Here is a 22873-nt window from a genome sequence, read left to right on the forward strand (position 1 = left end):
CCTCTGCCCTCTGTTCAGAGGAATTTGCCCAGAGATTAATAGATATATGTGGTCCACATTGATGAAGATTTGGCAATGGGTCCTTTTTATTATTTTCCCTCTTCTCTACAGTGATGGTTTTTACTACTTTCTGTCCCTCCACTTCTTCCTTTCCAGTCTGAGTTCTCTTCTGTCTCTCCATTCCCATCTCCATTCCCAATCTTTCAGTTTTTGAAAGAAGAAAACAAAACGCAATAAACATATGTGTGCATGTGTCATTACAGTAGAATGATTTATAATCCTTTGGGTATATACCCAGTGATGGAATTGCTGGCTCAAATGATATTTCTAGTTCTAGATCCTTGAGGAATCACCACACTGTCTTCCACAATGGTTGAACTAATTTACACTCCCACCAACAGTGTAAAAGCAGCACTGTTCACAATAGCAAAGACTTTGTACAATCCCAAATGTCCATCAGTGACAGACTGGGTAAAGAAAATGTGGCACATATACACCATGGAATACTATGCAGCCATAAAAAACAAGGAGTTCATGTCCTTTTCAGGGACATGGATGACGCTTGAAACCATCATTCTCAGCAAAGTATCACAAGAACAGAAAACCAAACACCGCATGTTCTCACTCATAAGTAGGAGTTGAACAATGAGAACACATGGACACAGGGAGGGGAACATCACACACTGGGGCCTGTCAGCGGGTGGGGGCCTAGGGGAGGGACAGCATTAGAAGAAATACCTAATGTAGATGGCAAGGGTTGATGGGTGCAGCAAACCACCATGGCAAGTGTATACCTATGTAACAAACCTGCATGTTCTGCACATATACCCCAGAAGTATAATAAAAAAATACACCCTCAGCAAATACACATTTAAAAATATTATGACTCTGTTTTTCTTCCTCCTTCTATTGTTATTCTTGTTCCTTGCCTTCCATGACACTTCTTTCTTAAGATTTTAAATACTAATATCATTAGGTGGGACATCTAAGTAGGCATCTGTGCTGGAAATACGGAGAAGGGGTAGTCATAGTGACTCAGAGAAGGGTGGCAAACCCTAAACAGAATGAGGAGGGTATTCATATAGAGGGCCACTGGTACCTCCCACATGAATTTCTGAAAAACTTACATTTCTCATAAATGTATCTTTGTTAATGAGATAGACATAAATTTATATATGTAGATAGAGATATCCTGTCAAGAACAATGCCCTGCCCAACATAAATCATTGACCACAAGTTTCCATAGATGGACTTATATAAACAGCACATATCACTAAGGAAATGTGTACTTAAAATGAAAATAGAAAGTATGGCAGTTTTCCAAAGATAGCAGTCCCCCCACCACTGACTGCTTAATGGACTACTAAATAATTCCAATCTTTACCACTGTCTCTCTAAGAACATCAAAGGGACCTTAATTCATAAAACACAGCACATCTTAAATCCCTCTTTTTCTCTCCTCTCCAAATCTTGTCTTGGCCACAGCTGATGCGGAGCCTCACTCTCTCAACTCTTGCTCCTGCCCTTTCCCACCTTTCAAGATGCCCCAGCTTGCTTGACTTCTGTTTTTTTGTTTGTTTGTTTGTTTGTTTAGCAAATTCAGATTCTCACATGATGGAGGAGTCAGAAAAGGTGAGCCAAGAAAGACCAAATAAATTCCCTATTTCTCTTTCCTGGGCTAGAAGAGATGCAGTGGCTATGTATAGACTACAAACACTTATATTTTAACAAATATTGCCACACTGACACTTTTTCTTTTGGCCACACTAAATAGGGGTGCTCCCTTTACCAAGGAAAATCAATCCTTACCCTCAGCTAGAAAGGTAAGACTGGTTGTCTACTAGGTGAAATAAAGAAAGTCTCAAGACCTTCCTTAGGCCATATTAAACTGTTCTGCCAGGACCAGCTTAACTATTCTTAACTGTTTCTTAACCAATTAAATAATTCTTGCCTTTAATGTCTCTTGACCAACAGAGAAGGTTAACTTTAGTTCATATCCACCCAATGCTACTTCTCTTCTTTTCTTCCCCTCAAAACCCAAAACTAATATCAGCCATATGTTTCAGTAAGCTCTCCCCAATCCGAGACTCTCTGTGGACCTTAAATTAAAGTTTGGGATTTATATAAATGGCCCTAGACACTGCTCTCTGGGGAACTTTAAGTGGTTGCCTACATGCTCTCTGAAACAGAAGACCAACATCTATCTCTCTGGCTGCGTCTTGCCTCTGGAAGTTGGCAGCTGGAGCCCAGCATGACTTCACAGACAGATGGAGCTTTCTGCTGTGTCTTCAGAGGAAAATCCCAAACAGAATCAAGCGAGTAGTCACAGCAGCAGTTCCGTCTACTGTAGGATGCTTCCTACTCAATCATAGCCAGGTGTGATTTTATATGATAGAAGCATCTCTTTCTTTTAAGCCCTTTGTTACAGAAAAGGAGACCAGTGTGGTTGTTTTCATCTTCAGGCCCCCTTAAAAGGTGAATTTGAATTCAAATCAAATAGAAGAGATAATCCATGAATCTTACTATAGAGTTGGAATTTAACAATAATGTTAACACTTATTTACCACATGTTATGTACCTGACACTGTTCTACTGCTTTGCATATATTTTAATTTTATTTAATACAAAACTCTATAAGGTAGAAACTACCATTATCTCTCTTTGAAAATGAGGAAACTGAAGGTCAACAAGTAACTGTCTAATGTATCTGGCACTACGTTTCAAACCCAAATGCTTAACGGCTACCTAAACTACCTGTCCCCTAGTATATGTAAGTGAGGCAAAGGGCTGAAAGGGATATATCTGTCCTCTCATTCAGCAGGAGTGAATGTGAAAAGAGAGAGGGAGCTAAAATCATGGCAGAAAGGACAAATTATAAAGGGAGGTGGTCCTGAATAGCCACTGAGTGATGACAGAGAGCAATATTGAAGAAAATGATGCTAAGACTAAGTAACATACAATCACAGATTCATACCTCCCAGGACATCCAGCAGATAATGAAAATGCAGGTTCCCCAGGCACCTTAAAAGATCCCAAGAGACACAGGTTACACATAAGTCTTCCACCTCTTTGGAGAGACACAACGGAATTTTAGCAGTGCTGTAGCCCCACACCTTCCTAATTAAATGTACTTGGGACAAGAGACAAATGTTCCAGGTCAAGAAACCAAATCAACACAGAAAGGATGTTCTGAAGCTATGTGCTGAGGACTTAGAGCCTGCTAGTTTCTTGTACACAGGAAAGGGGAGGTATGGGCAGGCAGGAAAACGCTCATCCTCAGATGTATCAGCAGCAAAATTTTTACTAAAAGAAGTCCCCATTCAAGATAACACATAACTGAAAAATATTTAACCACCCTCTGATTCCAGTAAAATAGCTTGCCAGGAGCATTTTTTCAAATTGCATGCATTTTTATGATTAAGTGGGGTGCTTGGCAGCAGTTCTAAGTGATTCCCAAGACTAAGCATAACTGCTTGCTCCTTCCATGCAAAAGCAGCCCTTTAATGTAGTCACCACCACATCCTTACAACTGTATGACATCCCTCCATCTACCTTCATCCCACACCAACAGGTCACAAAGGTCCAAGGAGAGCTGGCGACTGAGTCACATGAGCACTCAGAGTGACAATCCACTCTCCTCTAGATAAGCAACATCCATTCCTGAGCAGTCTGCCTTTTACTTGCTCCAGGTGAATTCAATGACACTTCTGAACTTAGGAAAGCAAACAGGACTGCATTCTTTATGGTAAAAATGACTTCAGGTTACCTCACCAGTTTCTTTCACATGTACTGCTTCCATGTCTGAGATTGTTATTAAGCTACAGACTCTCAGCTCCAAACCCACCCCTCTATACTCAACTTTGCGCTGCTGGGGCTGGAACTCTGCAAACTCTATTTCACCTCTGCCAGCTGAGTTTCTTAGATGTGGCCACCAAGAGGTACTAGAGGGAGAAGACCAGAGGCTGGAGGAGAGAGAGGAGACTTCCTCTCCCGTTTTCTCACTGTTCTGCAAGCGTCATTCAGTGCCGTTACTTCATCTCAGCAGCAGCAGCAGTTGACTTCAGTAATAGTTGATTCTAGTTTCCATTTTTTCCACACTCCAGGAACCAATCATCTTTTGTCATCTCAGAGATAACAGGACCATAGCCACAAGATTCCCACTCTGAACTTCTCAATTCTAATAAGCTCAACCTGTCCCCTTTGTTCCTGAGCCCTGGGGGGCACAGCTGCTTCCTTCAGCTACTATTTCTGTATTGCCTCAATGTTTCCCTTTTTCTCCATACCTGCTTATTCATATCTTTAAATTACCTTTTAAAATAACTGGTGTCTATTTTCCTCACCAACCCTGCCTGATATAATATGTGAGTTAATTTCTTCTGTCCTGTAATTTATCTAAATGTACAAAAAAGAAACCAAAATTTGTCACCTCGTGGAGCTTCAATAACAGGAGACTGTTTAAGTTTTGAACAAATGCATCCTCCCCTTTGTTGACAATGGCAGAAAACACAGGTCATACACCTACTTTTCATTTGTTCTTTTCCTGTTGTTGCCTGTTAATGATGAATGTTTGGAAATCAAATTTTTAATGCTGTAAATTTTATTGGTCAAAATTACTTGTTTTATATAAAGGAGAACTAATTCAATCTTGAGCAAGAAAACAGAGCTGTGAAATTTTTCGAAGTTCCTGCATGACTTTCCTCTGGCTGTACACTTCTTTTTCCATATTATGACAATCCTGGTGGCTTAAAACGATAGAAGTGTATTCTCTAATAGATCTGGAAGCCAGCAATCTGAAATCAATGTGTCAGCAAGGCTGTGCTATCACTGAAGGCTCTAGGGGAGAGTTCCTTGCTTCTTCCAGCTTCTGGTGGCTCTGCCACTCCTTGACTTGTACGCACATCAATCCAATTTCTGCCTATAAGATCATATCACCTCCTCCTCTTTATGTGTCTTCTCCTCTGTGTCTTTCTCTAAAAACCCCTCTGTTTTTCTCTTATAAGGATACATGTGATTGTAGGTAAGACCCACCCAGATAATCCAGAGTAGCTCCTCCTCTCAAGATCCTTAATTTAATCAGTTACTTTATTATAAAAGGTAATATTCACAGGTTCTAGGAATAAGGACACGGACAAATTTTGGGGGAGTCACCATTTAGCCCACCATCGTCCACCCTCAATGACCCCTTTACTTTTTCCATTTTCTTCCTTTGAGAATGGGAATGTTTTGTAACTGTTATATTATGTCTGACTCATTATTGTATTTTGGAAACAACTTGCTTTCTAGTTTCACAGGTCCACAAATGGAGACAATGTCCCAAGATGGATCACGCTTAGATTCTCACCTATATCTTATTTACATGATCTAGATGATGAGATTTGCGACATTTTAAGCAATGATATTTAAATGAGATTTTCAAATTTAGAGCTTGTGCTATAATGGCTTGAGGTTTTCAGGGATGTATTTCATATATAGGATGAACATAATTTTTGGAGGGCCAAAGGATGGAATGTGGTATACTAAATGCTGTCCTTCAAAAAGATATGTCCATATCTTACTCCCCAGAACCTGTGAATACTACCTCATACTGCTGAAGGTGTGATTACGGATCTTTAGTTAAAGAACTAATGTTAGATTATCCAGGTGAATATGAAATGCAATCACAGTTTATTTATATAAGAAAGGCAGAGGGATTTTGAGATAGGCATTGCAGAGGAGAAATCACACAAAGAAGTAGCAGCAATATAATCATAAAGGCAGAGACTGGGTACATGAAGCTGCAGACCAAGTAACACCAAACAATATCAATTGCCACCAGAAGCTGAAAAAGGCAAGAAGCAGATTATCCCCTAGAGCCTGCACAGGGAGCACAGCCATGTCAACAACTTGGCTTCAGACTTCTGGTCTCCAGAACTGTGGGAGAATACACTTTTTTTTGGTCTATCTTATTTTATTGTGGTGAGAACAATTAACAAGAGGTCTACCTTCCCAAACATTTTTAACATACAGTACATTATTGATGACAATAGGCACAACATTTTACAAAAGATCACTAGAACTTATCCATTTTGCTTGATAAACTTTATGATGGTTGATTAGTAACTCTCCACTTCCACCTTGACCCAACCCCTGGTAACCATTATTGCACTCTTTGATTTTATGAATTTGGATATTTTAAATACCTCATATAGTTGAAATTATGCAGTATTTGTCTTTACGTGACCAGCTTATTTTACTTAGCATAATGTGCTCAAAGTTCTTCCATACTGCAGAATTTCCTCCTTTTACAGGGCTAAGTAGTATCCCATAATATGTATATACTACATTTTCTTTATTAATTTATCAATCAATGGGCATTCAGGTTGTTTCCACATCTGAGGTATTGTAAATACTGCTGCAATGAATATAAGAGTGTTAGTATCTCTTCAAGATCTTTATTTAAATTTGATTGGATAAATACCCAGAAGTGAGCTTGCTTAGTCATACAGTAGATCTATGTTTAAGTTTGAGGAACTTCCATACTGTTTCCAAATTAACTGCACCATTTTGCATTCCCAGAGTGCAGGGGTTCCAATTGCTCCACATCCTTGCCAACACTTGTTTTTAAAAAAATAATAATAATAACCATTCTAACATGTGATGTCTTCTTTGGGAAAATGTCACTAAACTCCTTAGAACATTTTTAAATTGAATTTTTAGGGATTTTTTTGATATTAAGTTATATGAATTCCCTACATATTTTGGGGATTAAACACTTAGATGATTTGCAAATATTTGCTCCCATTCCATAAGTTGCCTTTTCATTCTCTGGATTGTTTCCATTCCTGTGTAAATTTCATGTAGTCCCACATGTTTATTTTTGTTTTTATTGCTGTACTTGAGGTGTCATATACATAAAATCATTACCAAGACCAATATCATGAATATTTCCACCTGTGTTTTCTTCTAGTTGTTTTAAACTTTCAGGTCTTTAAGTCTTTTGTCCTTTTTGAGCTGATTCTTATTTATGGTATAAGATAAGGATCCAATTTTATTATCTTGTATGTAGATACTCTGTTTTGCCAAAACCACTTACTCATAAAACTATCATTTTCCTATTGTATACTCTAGGCATTTTTGTCAAAAATCAGTTGACCTTATAGGCATACCTCATTTTATTACACTTCACTTTATTGTACTTTACAGATATTGTTTTTTTTAAAAATGAAACTTTGTGGCAACCCTGTTTCCAGCAAGTCTATTGGCACCGTTTTTCCAACAGCATATGCTCACTTCATGTCTCTGGGTCACATGCTGGTAATTTTAACAATATTTCAAACTTTTTCATTATTATTATATCTATTATGGTAATCCATAATCAGTGATCTTTGATGTTACTAGTGTAGTTATTTTGGGGTATTATGATCTACGCCCATGTAAGACAGAGAAGTTAATCAATGAATGTTGTGAATGTTGTGTGTATTCTGACAGTTCCATGGACTGGTCATTGCCCTATCTATCTCCCTATTCCCTGAGACACAAAAATATTGAAATTAGGTCAATTAATAATGAAATGATCACCTCTAAGTATTCAAATGAAAGGAAGAGTCGCATATCTCTCACCTGAAAACAAAAGCTAGAGATTATAAAGCTTAGTGAGGAAGGCATGTCATCTAAAACAGGGACAATTTTGTTTCTTTCTAATTTGCATGTATTTTATTTATTTCTCTTGCCTCGTTGCTCTAGTTAGGACTTCAAGTACTACATGTATAGAAGTAACAAGAGTAGGTATTCTTGCCTTTTTCCTGATCTTAGAGGAAAAGTTTTCGACTTGGTGTGATGTTAGATGTGTGTTTGTTATATTTGGCCTTAATGATGTTAAGGTAATTTCCTTCTATTACTAATTTGTTGAGCATTTTTATCATAAATGTTTGGTGAGATTTGTCAAACACTTTATCTTCACCTATTTAGATGATGATGTGATTTTTATCCTTTATTTTATTAATATAGTTTATCACATTAATTGTGTTGAACCATCCTTGCATCCCTGAAATAAAGACCCCTTGGTCATGGTGTAAGATCTTTTTAAAATACTACTGAATTCAGTTTGCTATACTTTGCTGTGATCTTTATGATTTCTTTCCTTCTGCCAGCTTTGAGCTTTGTAGCTTGCTAGTGTTCGGTTGAGAACTTTTGCATGTATATTTATCATGGTTACTAACTTGTAGTTTTCTTGATACCAAAAGGTATCAGTGTGATGCTGATGAAACAAACTTGGAAATATTTCCTTCTTTTCAATATTTTGGAAGGATTTGAGAAGTATTGTTATTAGCTTTTCTTTAAATGCTTAGTATAATTAAACAGTGAAGCTATCAGATCCACAGCTCTTCTTTGGAAGTTTTTTATCACTGATAACAACTCCATATTAGTTATGTCTATTCAGACTATTTATGATTTAGTCTTCATAAGTTGTATGCTAGTAAAAAAATTATCCATTTATTCTAGGTTATTCAGTTTGTTAGCATAAATGTAGATTCTATAATTATTCATAAGAGATTTTATAATTATTTTTATTTTTGTGACATCAGTTGTAATGTTCATTTTTATTTCTGATTTTATTTGTCTTCATTTTTTAGTCTAGCTAACAGTATGTCAATTTTATATTTTCAGAATACCAACTCTTAGCTTTGCTGATTTTTTTTCTATTATTTGTCTATTTCAGTCATTCTTCCTCTAATCTTTGTTATTTTCTTTTTCTTGCTAACTTTAGGTTTAGTGTGGTTTTCATTGGTCTAGTTCCCTAAAGTGTAAAGTTTAGTTCTTTAAGATCTTTCTTGATTTTTAATGTAGGCATTTATTGCTATGAAAGTCTCTCTTAATATTGCTTTGCTGCATACCATAAATTTTGGTATGTTATATTTTTATTTTCATTTGTCTCAAGGTATTTCCTAATTTCCTCTTAAGGTTTTTCTTTAACCCAATGATTATTTAAGAGTGTGTTCTTTAATTTTCACTTGTGTAAATTTTCTAGTTTCCTTTTTGTTACTGATTTTAAGTTTCATTTCATTGTGGTCAGAAAACATACTTGGTATGATTTTAATCTTCTTAACTTTGTTAAGATTTGTTTAGTGACCTAACTTATAATCCTGGAGAAAAATCCATGTATACTTGAGAAGAATATGTATTTTGCTATTGTTGGGTGAAATATCCTATATATCTGTATATATGTAGTGTTATTCCAGTCCTGTTTCCATATTGATCTTCCCTCGAGATGTTCTGTCCATTATTGAAAGTAAGGTATTGATTTACTACTGTTATTGCTTGTTATTTCTACCTCCAGTTCTACCAATGTTGGCTTTATATATTTAGGTGCTTTTCTGCTTAATGCATATATATATGTGTGTGTGTGTGTGTGTGTGTGTGTGTGTCTGTGTGTGTATACACATATATAAAAAAAGTGTGTGTACACACATATACACATATTTATAATTGTTAGATATTTCTGGTAGAGTGACCCTTTTATTATTAGTCATTATAAAAATTCTTTCTGTCTGTTGTTACAGTTCTAGACATAATTCTATTTTGTCTAAGAATAGCCACCCTTGCTCTCTTTCAGTTACCATTTGCATAGAATATATTTTTCCATTCCTTCACATTAAGTGAAGTAATAATGAAATTGAAGCCATAATAAAAAATCTCCCATCAAAAAAATAAAAATAAAAAAGCGTAAGACCTAATGGCTTGAGAATTGATTTCTACTATCATTTAAAGAAGAACAATACCAATTGTACTTAAACTCCTTACAAAATTAAAGAGGAGGGAATCCTTCCAAACTCGCTCTACAAGGCCAGCATTACCCTGATACTAAAAGCAGACAAGGACACACAAAGAAAAATACATGCCAATATCACTGATGAACATAGATGCAAATATTATCAACAAAATACTAACAAAGCAAATCCAACAGTACAATAAAAACATCACACACCATGATCAAGTGGAATTTATCCCTGGGAGGCAAGGATGGTTTCATATATACAAATCAATAAATGTGATACATCACATTAATAAAATAAAGAACAAAAATTATATGAGTATTTTGACAGATGGCAAAAAAGACATTTGATAAAATTCACCATCCCTACATGCGAAATACCTTCAACAAACTGGGAATAGAAGGAAAATACCTCAAAACAGAAGAATCAAATATGATGCAGCCACAGATGACATCATAGTCAATGGGGAAAAAATTGAAACTCTTTCCTCTAAGATCTGGAAAAAGATAAAGATGCCCACTTTCATCACTTTTATTCAACAAATACTGGAAGTCCTGGTCACAGCAATTAGCTAAGGGAAAGAAATAAAGGGCTACAAAACTGGAAAGAAAGAAGTCAAATTATCCTTATTTGTAGAATGTGATGTTATATTTAGAGAAATCAAAAGACTATTAAAAACCTGTTATAACTGATAAACAAATTCAGTAAAGTTGCAGGATATAAAATCAATATACAAAACTCAGTAGCATTTGTATACACCAAGAGCAAACAATCTGAAAAGAAATCAAGAAAGCAATTGCATTTGCAATAGCTACAAAGGTTATAAAATACTTAGAAATCAATTTAACCAAAGAAGTGAAAGATCTATATAAGAAAAATTATTTAAAAATTGATGAAAGATATCGAACGATCACACAAAAAAGTGAAAAGACATTCCATACTCATGAATTGTAAGAATTAACATTGTGAAAATGGCAATACTACTAAAAGTAATTTGTAGATTCAATGCAATTCGTATCAAAATACCAATGACATTTTTCACAGAAATATAAAACAATCCTAAAATTTACGTGGACCTACAAAAGACCCCAAATAGTCCTGATCAAAAAGAAAAAATCTGGAGCCACCACATTACCCAACTTCAAATATGACTGCAAAGCTATGGTAACCAAATCAGCATGTTATTGGCATGAAAACAGACATGTAGAGCAACGGAGAAGTATTGAGAACCCAGATATTAATCCATACATTTACAGCTAACTGCTTTGACAAAGGCACCAAGAACATAGAATACGGAAAGAACAGTCTCTTCAATAAATTGTACCGGGAAAACTGGATAACCACATGCAGAAGAATGAAACCAGACCCCGATGCCTTGCCATACACAAAAATCAAATCAAAATGAATTAAAAACTTAAACTTAGACCTGGAATTATGAAAGCCTAGAGAAAAAAATTGGGTAAATGATCCAGGATGTTGGTCTGGGCAAATATTTTTTGTGTAAGACCTCAAAAGCACAGGCAGCCAAAGCAAAAACTGACATATGGGATTACATCAAGCTAAAACGCTTCTGCACAGCAAAGGAAATAATCAAGAAAGTGAAGAGACAACCAGCAGAATGGGGAAAAATATTTGCAAACTATTCAACTGACTAAGGATTAATACAGAATACATAAGGAGCTCGAACAACTCAATAGCAATAAAAACAATCCAATTAAAAACTGGGCAAAGGACCTGGATAGACATTTCTCAAAAGAATGCATACAAATGGCCGACATTATATGAAAAAACCTCAATATAACTAATCATCAGAGAAATGCAACTCAAAAATGCAACTTAACTGCAGTGAGATGATATCTCATTGTCTTGTATCTTTTTGTCTTATAGCAAAAAGACAGAGAAAAATGGATGCTGGCGAAGATGTGGAGAAAGGGGAATCCTTGCACAATGTTGATGGAAGTGTCAATTAGCACAGCCACTACGAAAAACATATGCATGTTTCTCAAGAAACTAAAAATTGGGGGTTGGGGATTAAGCCAAGATGTCTGAATGGAGGCAGCTCCATTCTGCAGCTCCCACCAAGAAGGACAAAAACTACAAGTGAACTCTGCATCTTCAACTGAGGTACCAAAGTTCTCTTATTGAGATTGACTAGGTGGTTGGCATGACCCATGGAGAGCAAGCAAAAACAGGATGGAATACGAGATTTGGGAGGGGCTGGGGTGGAATGATATGGCTTGTCTGTGTTCTCATGCAAATCTCATCTTGAATTGTAGTCCCCATAATTCCCATGTGTCGTGGGAGGGACCTTGTGGGAGGTAATTGAATCATGCTGGTGGTTACCCTCATGCTGTTCTTGTGATAGTGAGTAAGTCTCATGAGATCTGATGGTTTTATAAAGGGGAGTTCTACTGCACAGGTTTTCTCTTGTCTGCTGCCATGTAAGAGATGCCTTTTTCCTGCCTCCATGATTGTGAGGGCTCTATAGCCATGTGGAATTGTGAGTCCATCAGGCCTCTTTTTCTTTATAAATTATCCAATCTTGAGTATGTCTTGATCTGTACCATGAAAATGGACTAATACAGTGATGCTTATCCCAATTCTTCTGATTTGATCTTTACATATTATATGAATGTATCAAATTATACATACACCCAAGATATGTCTGTTATATATCAATATTTCTGATACACAAAATTAACTTTTAAAAATTAACAATAAAGTAACAAACTTAAAGACAGCATACAGTTTGGGCTATTTTTTAATCCATTTCTAATCCTTTTATAAAATCCATTCAGTCACCCTATGTTTGAATGGGGAGTTTAATTTATTTACTGTATTAGTTTGTTTTCATGCTGCTGATAAAGACATACCCAAAACTGGGAACAAAAGAGGTTTAATTGGACTTACAGTTCCACATGGCTGGGGAGGCCTCAGAATCATGGTGGGAACTGAAAGGCACTTCTTACATGGCAGCAGCAAGAGAAAAAGGAGGAGGAAGCAAAAGTGGAAACCCCTGATAAAACCATCAGATCTCATGAGACTTATTCACTATAACGAAAATAGCATGGGAAAGACCAGCCCCTATGATTCAATTATGTCCCCACGGGTCCCTCCTACAACTCATGGGAATTCTGGGATATACAATTCAAGTTGAGATTTAGGTCGGGACACAGCCAAATCATATCATTCCACTCCTATTCCCTCCAAATCTCATGTCCTCATTATTTCAAAACCAATCATGCCTTCCCAACAGTCACTCAAAGTCTTAAATCATTTCAGCATTAACCCAAAAGTCCATAGTCCAAAGTCTCATCTGAGACAAGGCAAGTCCCTTCCATCTATGAGCCTGTAAAATCAAAAGCAAGCTCGTTACTTCCTAGATATACTGGGGTATGGGTATCAGGTAAATAAAGCCAATCCAAATGGGAGAAATTGGCCAAAACAAAGGGACTACATGGCCCATGTAAGTCAAAAATCCGGTGGGGTGGTCAAATTTTAAAGTTCCAAAATGATCTCCTTTGACTCCAGGTCTCACATCCAGGTCACGCTGATACAAAAGGTGGGTTCCCATGGTATTGGGCAGCTCCATTCCTGTGGCTTTGCAGGGTACAGCCTCCCTCCTGGCTGCTTTCACTGGCATTGAGTGTCTGTGGCTTTTCCAGGCACAGAGTGCAAGTGTCAGTGGCTCTATCATTCTGGGGTCTGGAGGACAATCGCTGTCTTCTCACAGCTCCACTAGGCAGTGCCCCATAGACTCTGTGTGGGGTCTCCGATCCCACATTTCCCCCCTTCTGCACTGCCCTAACAGAGGTTCTCCATGAGGGCCCCACCCCTGCAGCAAAATTTGCCTGGGTGTCCAGGCGTTTCCGTGTATCTTCTGAAATCTAGGTGAGGTTCCCAAACCTCAATTCTTGACTTCTGTGCACTCACAAGCTCAACACCACGTGGAAGCTGCCAAGGCTTGGGGTTTCCACCCTCTAAAGCCACAGCCCGAGCTCTGTGTTGGCACCTTTCAGCCACGGTTGAAACAGCTGGGACACAGGGCACCAAGTCCCTAGGCTGCACACAGCATGGGGACCATGGGCCTGTCCCATTAAACCACATTTTCCTCCTAGGCCTCCAAGCCTGTGATGGCAGGGACTGCTGTGAAGGTCTCTGACATGGCCTAGAGACATTTTCCCCATGATCTTGGGGATTAACATTAGGCTCCTTGCCACTTATGCAAATTTCTGTAGCCAGCCTGAATTTCTCCTAAAAAAAAAATGGTTTTTATTTTCTGCTACATCATCAGGCTGCAAATTTTCTGAACTTTTATGCTCTGTTTCCCTTTTAAAATGGAATGCTTTTAACAGCACCCAAGTCACCATTTGAATGTTTTGCTGCTTAGAAATTTCTTCCACCAGATAATCTAAATCATCTCTCTCAAGCTGAAAGTTCCACAGATCTCTAGGGCAGGAGCAAAATGCCACCAGTCCCTTTGCTAAAACATAACAAGAGTCACCTTTGCTCCAGTTCCCAACAAGTTCCTCATCTCCATCTGAGACCACCTCAGCCTTTAACTTTTTTTTTTTTTTTTTTTTTTTTTTTTTGAGACGGAGTCTTGCTCTGTCACCCAGGCTGGAGTGCAGTGGCCGGATCTCAGCTCACTGCAAGCTCCGCCTCCCGGGTTTACGCCGTTCTCCTGCCTCAGCCTCTCGAGTAGCTGGGACTACAGGCGCCCGCCACCTCGCCCGGCTAGTTTTTTTGTATTTTTTAGTAGAGACGGGGTTTCACCGTGTTAGCCGGGATCGTCTCTCGATCTCCTGGCCTCGTGATCCGCCCGTCTCGGCCTCCCAAAGTGCTGGGATTACAGGCTTGAGCCACCGCGCCCGGCCAAGCCTTTAACTTATTGTTCACATTACTATCAGCATTTTTGTCAAAGCCATTCCACAATTCTCTAGGAGGTTCCTAACTTTCCCACATGTTCCTGTCTTGTTCTGAGCCCTCTAAACTGTTCCCACCTCTCCCTTTTACCCAGTTCCAAGTCACTTCCACGTTTTTGGGTATCTTTTCAGCAATGCCCCAGTCCACTGGTACCAATTTACTTTATTAGTTCATTTTCATGCTGCTGATAAAGACATACCCGAAACTGAGAACAAAAAGAGTTTTAATTAGACTTACAGTTCCACATAGCTGGGGAGGCCTCAAAATCATGGTGAAAGGTGAAAGGCACTTTTTACATAGTAACAGGATGAGAAAAATAAAGAAGCAAAAGCAGAAACTCCTGATAAACCCATCAGATATTGTGAGACTTATTCACTGTCACAAGAATAGCATGGGACAGACCAGCCCCATGATTCAATTATGTCCCCCTGGTCCCTCCCACAACACACAGGAATTCTGGGAGACGCAATTCAAGATTTGGGTGGGGACACAGCCAAATGACATCATTTACATTTAAAGTAATTACTGTTAGGGAAGGATTTGCTATTGCCACTTTATTCATTGTTTTCTACTGGTCTTATAGTTCTTTTATTGCATTTTCCTTTCCTATTGCTTTCCTTTGTGTTTTGTTAATTTTTTGTATAAGTACACTTTGATCCTTTTCTCTTTTGACTTTGTGTAACTTTGTAGGTATAACATGTCTCAGTGTGAATTTCTTTGAGTTCATATAATTTGGTATCTTCTAGTCTTCCTAGATGTGAATGATCATTTCCTTCCCCAGATTTGGAAAGTTTTCACCCATTATTTCTCTGAATAAGCTTTATGGCTCTTTCTCATTTTTCTCCTAATACTCCCATAATGCGCATATTGCTCCTAATCATGATGTCCCATAATTCCTCTATGCTTTCTTCACTTTTTCATATTTTTCTTCGATTTTCCACTGAATTATTTTTAGTGATCTTTCAATTCACTCATCCTTTCTTCTGATTAATCTAGTCTGCTATTGAATCCCTCTAGTAAATTCTTAGTTGAGTTATTGTGCTCTTCAGCTCCGTGACTTCTGTTTGGTACTTTTAATATTTTCTATCTCTTTGTTGAAATTCTTACTCTATACATGCATCATTCTTCTGACCTCAGTGAGCATCTTTATACGAGTTATTTTTAAGGCCGGGCGCGGTGGCTCAAGCCTGTAATCCCAGCACTTTGGGAGGCCGAGACGGGCGGATCACGAGGTCAGGAGATTGAGACCAGCGTGGCTAACACGGTGAAACCCCGTCTCTACTAAAAAATACAAAAAAACTAGCCGGGCGAGGTGGCGGGTGCCTGTAGTCCCAGCTACTCGGGAGGCTGAGGCAGGAGAATGGCCTGAACCCAGGAGGCAGAGCTTGCAGTGAGCTGAGATCCGGCCACTGCACTCCAGCCTGGGCGACAGAGCAAGACTCCATCTCAAAAAAAAAAAAAAAGTTATTTTTAATTCTCTGTCTGTAAATTATATACCTCATTTTCATTAGGTTTTTTTGTTTGAAACATCTTTGCCTGGTTTTTCATTTTTCTTGACTCTCTGTGTTGATGTCTGTACATTACACAAAGCAAGCACTCCTCTGTCTTCACAAACTGACCTGTATAGGAAAAGACCTTCACCAATCATCCTAGCCAGGGATGCTGAGATCGTCTATTAACTCGTTTCTTCTCAAGGAAGAAGCAGGCAGCTGCGGTTTCTGATCACTTCCTCTGTGCTGAGCTGGGGTGGAGAGTTTTGGCACCTACCAATCCAAGTCACTATGTCCATTCTTTCCCAGGCAGCTAGACTGTACTGGATCTGTCAGAGCTTCAAGACTGGCGAGGCAGGTACTAGTTCTTTGGGCAGCTCTGGAAACTGGGCACTGAAGTACATGTCAACTCTCCCCCTACCAGGGGAAACCGAGAGCTGGTTTTATTTATTTTTTTTTTTCATCTATTTGCTCTGTGCTTAACTAAGAGGAGGATCAATGTCATCTACTAACTCTGTTCTCCTCCAGGTGGCTAGACTATTCTGGACCCTTCAGATATCCAAAAGCCCCCTGAGAAAATGTGGGGTACTAGACACATGAAACAACCCCTTCCCTGCTCTGGGTGAAGCTGAGAGCTAGCGTACCTTTTCTTGGTCATGTAGTGCTGTGCTAGGGGTAGGGTTTCTGGTGAAAGGGTATCCTAAATCTTCCCACCAGCTTTGTTAAGTCTAGTTTCATTTTTGGTTTTCAGGATGCGGGAGCTTTTCTGGTTTCTCACAAAGGGAATTCGTCCATGAGTTGCTGCTGAATTGATGTGTTCATGAGGTGTAGTTGTGAGGGAAGAAGGGTCCGGGGCTTTCTATTTCACTATATTGCTGATGTCATTTCATTTTCTATTGTTTTAAGCCACAAAGTTTGTGATAATTTGTTATGGCAGCTTTAAGAAACTAATACAGTTCACAAAAGACAACAAAATAATACAACTGCAAAAAGTTAAAATAAAACCAGATTTGAAAAAAAAGATTACCAGCCACAGGACATATGCTCTCACCTTCAGATGAGGCAGGGAGGATGAGAGTAGATATAGATTCATTTGTACTATTTCAAAATAATTTCTAAAGTACAAAAGTTAGTGCTGTTCATTGAGATTTTTAACTGTTGATGTTACACGAGAGTTTCAAGAATCAAAAAGCTTTAAAAATTAATGCATCATTAAATGTATATAGCTCATCAATTCCTTTTAATGATACTCAGTTTCCCCCAAAACACAACCTGCAGGCACACTGAAATTCACTTAGGTGATGTTTCTAAACATTATGGAATGTCAACCTCTAGCAATTCAAATCTGCCCAATTGTATTTCCTTTTCACTACTGATAAGTTTTCAAACTGAAACCTTTCAAACCACACATCTTGGTTACAAAATAAATTTTTAAAAATTAGAATATGGTGTTAGGGGGTGGAGCAAGATGGCCAAATAGGAACAGCTCCAGTCTCCAACTCCCAGCGTGAGTGACACAGAAGACCTGTGATTTCTGCATTTTCAACTGAGGTACTGGGTTCATCTCACTGGGGAGTGCCGGACGATCGGTGCTGGTCAGCTGCTGCAGCCCGACCAGCGAGAGCTGAAGCAGGGCTAGGCATTGCCTCACCTGGGAAGCGCAAGGGGGAAGGGAATCCCTTTTCCTAGCCAGGGGAACTGAGACACACAACACCTGGAAAATCGGGTAACTCCCACCCCAATACTGCGCTTTAAGCAAACAGGCACACCAGGAGATCATATCCCACACCTGGCCTGGAGGGTCCCACACCCACGGAGGCTCCCTCATTGCTAGCACAGCAGTCTGAGATCTCGCGGCAGCACAGCAGTCTGAGATCTCGCGGCAACCCAGCAGCGAGGCTGGGGGAGGGGCGCCCGCCATTGCTGAGGCTTAAGTAGGTAAACAAAGCTGCTGGGAAGCTCGAACTGGGTGGAGCTCACAGCAGCTCAAGGAAACCTGCCTGTCTCTGTAGACTCCACCTCTGGGGACAGGGCACAGTAAACAATAACCAACGCAACAGAAGCCTCTGCAGAGGCAAGCGACTCTGTCTGACAGCTTTGAAGAGAGCAGTGGATCTCCCAACACGGAAGTTGAGATCTGAGAAGGGACAGACTCCCTGCTCAAGTGGGTCCCTGACCCCTGAGTAGCCTAACTGGGAGACATCCCCCACTAGGGGCAGTCTGACACCCCACACTTCACAGGGTGGAGTACACCACTGAGAGGAAGCTTCCAAAGCAAGAATCAGACAGGTACACTCGCTGTTCAGAAATATTCTATCTTCTGCAGCCTCTGCTGCTGATACCCAGGCAAACAGGGTCTGGAGTGGACCTCAAGCAATCTCCAACAGACCTACAGCTGAGGGTCCTGACTGTTAGAAGGAAAACTATCAAACAGGAAGGACACCTACACCAAAACCCCATCAGTACATCACCATCATCAAAGACCAGAGGCAGATAAAACCACAAAGATGGGAAAAAAGCAGGGCAGAAAAGCTGGAAATTCAAAAAATAAGAGCGCATCTCCCCCGGCAAAGGAGCGCAGCTCATCGCCAGCAACGGATCAAAGCTGGACGGAGAATGACTTTGACGAGATGAGAGAAGAAGGCTTCAGTCCATCAAATTTCTCAGAGCTAAAGGAGGAATTACGTACCCAGCGCAAAGAAACTAAATATCTTGAAAAAAAAGTGGAAGAATTGATGGCTAGAGTAATTAATGCAGAGAAGGTCATAAACGAAATGAAAGAGATGAAAACCATGACACGAGAAATACGTGACAAATGCACAAGCTTCAGTAACTGACTCGATCAAATGGAAGAAAGAGTGTCAGCGATTGAGGATCAAATGAATGAAATGAAGCAAGAAGAGAAACCAAAAGAAAAAAGAAGAAAAAGAAATGAAGAAAGCCTGCAAGAAGTATGGGATTATGTAAAAAGACCAAATCTACGTCTGATTGGGGTGCCTGAAAGTGAGGGGGAAAATGGAACCAAGTTGGAAAACACTCTTCAGGATATCATCCAGGAGAACTTCCCCAACCTAGTAGGGCAGGCCAACATTCAAATCCAGGAAATACAGAGAACGCCACAAAGATACTCCTCGAGAAGAGCAACTCCAAGACACATAATTGCCAGATTCACCAAAGTTGAAATGAAGGAAAAAATCTTAAGGGCAGCCAGAGAGAAAGGTCGGGTTACCCACAAAGGGAAGCCCATCAGACTAACAGCAGATCTCTCGGCAGAAACTCTCCAAGCCAGAAGAGAGTGGGGGCCAATATTCAACATTCTTAAAGAAAAGAATTTTCAACCCAGAATTTCATATCCAGCCAAACTAAGTTTCATAAGTGAAGGAGAATTAAAATCCTTTACAGATAAGCAAATGCTTAGAGATTTTGTCACCACTAGGCCTGCCTTACAAGAGACCCTGAAGGAAGCACTAAACATGGAAAGGAACAACCGGTACCAGCCATTGCAAAAACATGCCAAAATGTAAAGACCATCGAGGCTAGGAAGAAACTGCATCAACTAATGAGCAAAATAACCAGTTAATATCATAATGGCAGGATCAAGTTCACACATAACAATCTTAACCTTAAATGTAAATGGACTAAATGCTCCAATTAAAAGCCACAGACTGGCAAACTGGATAAAGAGTCAAGACCCATCAGTCTGCTGTATTCAGGAGACCCATCTCACACGCAGAGACATACATAGGCTCAAAATAAAGGGATGGAGGAAGATTTACCAAGCAAATGGAGAACAAAAAAAAGCAGGGGTTGCAATACTAGTCTCTGATAAAACAGACTTTAAAACATCAAAGATCAAAAGAGACAAAGAAGGCCATTACATAATGGTAAAAGGATCAATTCAACAGGAAGAGCTAACTATCCTAAATATATATGCACCCAATACAGGAGCACCCAGATTCATAAAGCAAGTCCTTAGAGACTTACAAAGAGACTTAGACTCCCATACAATAATAATGGGAGACTTCAACACTCCACTGTCAACGTTAGACAGATCAACGAGACAGAAAGTTAACAAGGATATCCAGGAATTGAATTCATCTCTGCAGCAAGCAGACCTAATAGACATCTATAGAACTCTCCACCCCAAATCAACAGAATATACATTCTTCTCAGCACCACATCGTACTTACTCCAAAATTGACCACGTAATTGGAAGTAAAGCACTCCTCAGCAAATGTACAAGAACAGAAATTATAACAAACTGTCTCTCAGACCACAGTGCAATCAAACTAGAACTCAGGACTAAGAAACTCAATCAAAACCCCTCAACTACATGGAAACTGAACAACCTGCTCCTGAATGACTACTGGGTACATAACGAAATGAAGGCAGAAATAAAGATGTTCTTTGAAACCAATGAGAACAAAGATACAACATACCAGAATCTCTGGGACACATTTAAAGCAGTGTGTAGAGGGAAATTTATAGCACTAAATGCCCACAAGAGAAAGCAGGAAAGATCTAAAATTGACACTCTAACATCGCAATTAAAAGAACTAGAGAAGCAAGAGCAAACACATTCGAAAGCTAGCAGAAGGCAAGAAATAACTAAGATCAGAGCAGAACTGAAGGAGATAGAGACACAAAAAAACCTCCAAAAAATCAATGAATCCAGGAGTTGGTTTTTTGAAAAGATCAACAAAATTGACAGACCACTAGCAAGACTAATAAAGAAGAAAAGAGAGAAGAATCAAATCAACGCAATTAAAAATGATAAAGGGGATATCACCACCGACCCCACAGAAATACAAACTACCATCAGAGAATACTATAAACACCTCTACGCAAATAAACTGGAAAATCTAGAAGAAATGGATAATTTCCTGGACACTTACACTCTTCCAAGACTAAACCAGGAAGAAGTTGAATCCCTGAATAGACCAATAGCAGGCTCTGAAATTGAGGCAATAATTAATAGCCTACCAACCAAAAAAAGTCCAGGACCAGATGGATTCACAGCTGAATTCTACCAGAGGTACAAGGAGGAGCTGGTACCATTCCTTCTGAAACTATTCCAATCAATAGAAAAAGAGGGAATCCTCCCTAACTCATTTTATGAGGCCAACATCATCCTGATACCAAAGCCTGGCAGAGACACAACAAAAAAAGAGAATTTTAGACCAATATCCCTGATGAACATCGATGCAAAAATCCTCAATAAAATACTGGCAAACCGGATTCAGCAACACATCAAAAAGCTTATCCACCATGATCAAGTGGGCTTCATCCCTGGGATGCAAGGCTGGTTCAACATTCGCAAATCAATAAACATAATCCAGCATATAAACAGAACCAAAGACAAGAACCACATGATTATCTCAATAGATGCAGAAAAGGCTTTTGACAAAATTCAACAGCCCTTCATGCTAAAAAAACGCTCAATAAATTCGGTATTGATGGAACGTATCTCAAAATAGTAAGAGCTATTTATGACAAACCCACAGCCAATATCATGCTGAATGGGCAAAAACTGGAAAAATTCCCTTTGAAAACTGGCACAAGACAGGGATGCCCTCTCTCACCACTCCTATTCAACATAGTGTTGGAAGTTCTGGCTAGGGCAATCAGGCAAGAGAAAGAAATCAAGGGTATTCAGTTAGGAAAAGAAGAAGTCAAATTGTCCCTCTTTGCAGATGACATGATTGTATATTTAGAAAACCCCATTGTCTCAGCCCAAAAACTCTTTAAGCTGATAAGCAACTTCAGCAAATTCTCAGGATACAAAATTAATGTGCAAAAATCACAAGCATTCGTATACACCAGTAACAGACAAACAGAGAGCCAAATCAGGAATGAACTTCCATTCACAATTGCTTCAAAGAGAATAAAATACCTAGGAATCCAACTTACAAGGGATGTAAAGGACCTCTTCAAGGAGAACTACAAACCACTGCTCAGTGAAATCAAAGAGGACACAAACAAATGGAAGAACATACCATGCTCATGGATAGGAAGAATCAATATCGTGAAAATGGCCATACTGCCCAAGGTAATTTATAGATTCAATGCCATCCCCATCAAGCTACCAATGAGTTTCTTCACAGAATTGGAAAAAAACTGCTTTAAAGTTCATATGGAACCAAAAAAGAGCCCGCATCTCCAAGACAATCCTAAGTCAAAAGAACAAAGCTGGAGGCATCACGCTACCTGACTTCAAACTATACTACAAGGCTACAGTAACCAAAACAGCATGGTACTGGTACCAAAACAGAGATATAGACCAATGGAACAGAACAGAGTCCTCAGAAATAATACCACACATCTACAGCCATCTGATCTTTGACAAACCTGAGAGAAACAAGAAATGGGGAAAGGATTCCGTGTTTAATAAATGGTGCTGGGAAAATTGGCTAGCCATAAGTAGAAAGCTGAAACTGGATCCTTTCCTTACTCCTTATACGAAAGTTAATTCAAGATGGATTACAGACTTAAATGTTAGACCTAATACCATAAAAACCCTAGAAGAAAACCTAGGTAGTACCATTCAGGACATAGGCATGGGCAAAGACTTCATGTCTAAAACACCAAAAGCAACGGCAGCAAAAGCCAAAATTGACAAATGGGATCTAATTAAACTAAAGAGCTTCTGCACAGCAAAAGAAACTACCATCTGAGTGAACAGGCAACCTACAGAATGGGAGACAA

This window comes from Macaca thibetana, chromosome 3 (assembly GCF_024542745.1).
Source record: "Macaca thibetana thibetana isolate TM-01 chromosome 3, ASM2454274v1, whole genome shotgun sequence".
NCBI classification, from domain to species: domain Eukaryota; kingdom Metazoa; phylum Chordata; class Mammalia; order Primates; family Cercopithecidae; genus Macaca; species Macaca thibetana.